The sequence below is a fragment of the Phoenix dactylifera genome, unplaced genomic scaffold (assembly GCF_009389715.1).
Source record: "Phoenix dactylifera cultivar Barhee BC4 unplaced genomic scaffold, palm_55x_up_171113_PBpolish2nd_filt_p 002827F, whole genome shotgun sequence".
NCBI classification, from domain to species: domain Eukaryota; kingdom Viridiplantae; phylum Streptophyta; class Magnoliopsida; order Arecales; family Arecaceae; genus Phoenix; species Phoenix dactylifera.
Window position 1 is genome coordinate 20,001 of NW_024069927.1, and position 4,103 is coordinate 24,103.

The window sequence follows — 4,103 nt, forward strand, 5'->3', positions numbered from 1 at the left end:
TCCTTACGATTCTTCATTAGACTGGGCTAGTAGAGATCCTTGAATGCTCTACTAGATTTTTCTTTTCTTTGTTTGTTCTTCGTTCTTTGTTCATCAATTTGAGATTGAATCCAAAAGTTCCTTTTGATCTTCATTGGTGAAATCTTTGGAAGGCATATTGTTCATCTTTTTGCTGTGAGTATTACATCCCCCCAGGCGTTACCTACATTCGGCCAAGGAAGAAGTTCTAGCAAGGCAAAAAGCTTGCGATCAGCGGGTTAGCTTGTTGGGAAGCCGTCGGCCGAGCGGGGTTCCCAACAATTGGTGCTTTCATTGAGAGATTCGTCGGGAGAAGATCCTAGAGAAGTTCCGTCGAAGACTCACCTAAGGAGGTAACGCTTGAATACCATCTTCCAGATCTGAGTTTTCATCGCATATTTTATTGGATCCAAAAGTAAAATTCAGATCATAGTTGCATGAGAAGTCTCTAAAAATTTCTGCAACCACATATCCTAGACCTGAAATTCTGCAATACATACATCTTGATGTTTGAGGATCCTGCAGAAATTTTCAGATCTGAATTGGAGTGTTGGAAGATTGGGGTTGGGAGTTAAATATAAGTGATTCATTGCTGTTTAACTTTCTGAAACCCATATTGGTTAGTCCAAGGGAGAATAAAATTCTGCAGCCCATATATCTTAGTCTAAGGTTCATAAAAAAATTTTCTGCATCTTGTATTGGGCTAGAACTTGTAGCCGATTGGGAGATTTTATTTTCTGTTTTTCATCCTTGTAAAACCTCTGTCGGAAGTTGATTGAGTGGTGTACACATCAGGAGGGTTGGTTCATCCATTGGGTGACAACCGCAGGAGGTTTGGGGACTGATTTTAGAAGTTTCTGTGTTGCAGAAAAATTTCTGCAACAAGGTGTTTGTGAAAGTTTCTAAGAGAAGGGTTTTTGTTCCAAAACTTAAATTCTTTTCTTTGTGGATCCACCATGGAGTCGAGGGGAGACTCAAAGGGTAGTATTATCCAACCCGGCCAATTGTGGGAGAATATTATAAAAGGTTTGGATGACATAAGGAGACAAAGTAAAGCCAACATAGAAAGAATGGAAAAGGAGTTGGCTGAAAAAGAGAATGATGAGATACAAAAAAACATGAGAGAAAATCAGAGGGTGTATGAGAATGAGAGGCGAATAGCAGAAAAAAATATGAGGGAGAATATGAGTAGAAGGAGAAGATTAGAGGGCCGAAGTGTTGGGGAAGAATGGAGGTATAAGAGGTACTATGATGAAGGTACCGAATCCGAAGATGAGCCCTTCCATGCTCGAAGGCTTGAAGGCCGGAGAGAACACATGGATGGGAGGAGGAAAGGGTTGTTTGCTGATGACCATGGTGAAAGAGATTTTGGGAGATCACGGCTTCAAGAAAAGAGACCAAGGAGTCCCAACATTGACCACCCAAATTTCTGTGTTAGAAAAGGAGCCGCTGAAAAATTCTGCAACTATATAGGCACAGCTAAGACTAGCCATGGCATGTCAAAAATGGCTGCCACAGACCATGGGGCTGTAACCAAAACTCCAGCAGCAAACTTCAGCCAAAGTCAGCAATCAAAAGGTGTTCAAAGCCCTGCAGCAGCAAGCCTGAGAGAGGACCAATCATCCGGCGCTGCAACAATGGAAACAAGCTGCAGCAATGGCAGCAGGCCTTTGCAATCCCAAGCATCATCCATGGGCAAGGAGGCAGCAGCAGCCACCCACAGCAGCAAGGCCAAGGATCCTGTTCCAGCAACTATAGCAATTTCAACCATCTCTGAAAATTCTGCAAGCATATCCAAACCGCAGCCACCTGCGGCCAAGAAGATGAATAAGGAAAAGTTGCAGGACTACACCAAAAGGGGTTTGTGTTTCAAGTGTAGCGCCATGTGGAGGATAGGCCACAAATGTTCATCCGGCCAAGCCCATGTTGACAGCAGCAACGACTCCTTCAAATGCAGCAGCAGGGACTCCACATCCTTGCAACGAAAGACGACTTCAACGGGCACAAAAGTGGCTGAAAACAGCAACATAGATCAGCCCAAAGAAGTCAGAAAATTACCTCAGGAGAAGCTGCAAGCGTACATAAAGAATGGTCTCTGTTTTCAATGCGGCAACAAGTGGAAGGGAAGCCATTGCTGCAAACCGGATCAAGAGGCTGCAAAATCTGATGGCAGCCACAAAGAGACCAAGCTACACATCGCCAAGCAGGGAGATGCACACATCAAAGGAGTTGCTGAACCAACATCGTCAGTAACCCAGCCACCAAGTGATGCTACAGCAGCTCCCAAGGAGGAAGCAACCAGGAACATCAAGGAGGCCGACCTTGGTGTCCTGCCGGCGGTGACTGCAGAAAATTCTGCAACAGCAAATTCTGCAATGGCAAAACCAGAAGAAAACCAGCATGATGCCGAGCTCGTCCCATCAAACTGGTGCTTTCAATCTGGTGATTTTCATGATGCAAAGCTTGCCCCAGCAACTGCAGAAGTTTCAGCCACCTCTGAAATTTCTGCAACAGAAATTTCTGCAACTCTTACCGCAGCCAGCCACTTCAAGGTAATCCCCAAAATTATGGTTGTTGGACAAACACTTGCAGAAATTCCAGCAAGCAAAGAAGAGGCCAAAGATGCTACTGCAACCCCAGGAGATGACAGCAGCAAATCAGATCCTTTAAAGGGTGTTCAAGAGTCTCTAGGGGAGGGCAACAACATGGGACCTGAAAAAGAAACCATTGGCAGCAAAGCAAGGGATGCTGCAACCAAATCTATAGCATCATGTTGTGAAGAAGCCAAGCAACGCATCAACACATATCAAATGATAAAAGGTCATGGAGGTGCTACCCTCAACGACAACAAGTTGCAGCTTGATGACCATGACCGAAAGGGGCAGATCTCCTACATACGGTATGTTCATGTGCATTTGATTCCTAATTTCAGCAGGAACATAACCGGACACTTCCACAACACCAATGGAAGTGGACGTTCGAGGTGGCTTCGCGACAGAGCCAAGCACTTGTCCTATTGGGGAAGATTGATGAGGATGCTATTCTACAAAGTGGCAAAAGGGCACCCCAATCACACCCTTGAGGACAAGGGTCGTTTCCAAGGGAGGGGGAGTGTTAGCAACCCCGCTCCGCCCAGTCAAATTTCAGCCGGGTCAAGCGAGGCCAACCTCGCTCAAAGCCAAAACAATGCTAGTTTGGCCGAGGCCAACCTCGGCCAAGACCAATGCCCGGGACAGATTCATTGCTTGGAGGCCAATCCAAGCGTTGGCCGACCAAGCCAACCAACGGCGCAGCCCCGCGCAGGCCACGCCCAACGCCTGCGCAAGGTTTGGCGCCCTCTGCAGCTGCGCGCGGCCAACCGCGCGCCCAGCCCATTCATGGCACGCGCAGGCCACTGCGCGCCCCCATGGCCACCGCATGCTCAGCGCGCACGGCAGCAGCACGCGCGCCCGCTTGCGCATGGCCTCCAGTCCGTGCGCCCGCCTGCGCACGCCCAACGGCGCACGCACCAGCCCGCACATGGACCTCCGCGCGCACTCAACCGGCAGCGCGCGATCCCTTGCGCACACCAGCCAGCGCGCAGCCCCCTGCACACGCATCAGCAGCGCGCGGCCAACCGCGCAAGCCCAAAGCCTGCGCGCAGCCAACCGCGCGCGCACCCGCAGCAGCGGCACACGCGCGGCCATCCGCGCGCACCCCTGCCAGCGCGCAGTCCTCTGCGCGCGCACCAGCAGCACGCGGCCAACCGCGCGCCCGCACGGCCACAACCTGCGCGCAGCCCTCTGCGCACGCATCCGCCAGCGCGCGCCCGACAGCGTGCGCACCAGCCCGCATGTGGACCTCCGCGCGCGCTCAACCAGCAGCGCGCAACCCTCTGCACGCATCAGCCAGCGCATGGCCCTCCGCGCGCAGCCCTGCCCGCGCACCAGCAGCGCGTGGCCAACCGCGCGCGCCCACAGCCTGCGCGCAGCCAACCGCGCGCGCACCAGCAGCAGCAGCACACGCGCGGCCCTCCGCGTGCACCCCTGCCCGCGTGCAAACCTATGCGCACGCACCAGCAGCGCGCGGCTCTGCGCACGCCGACA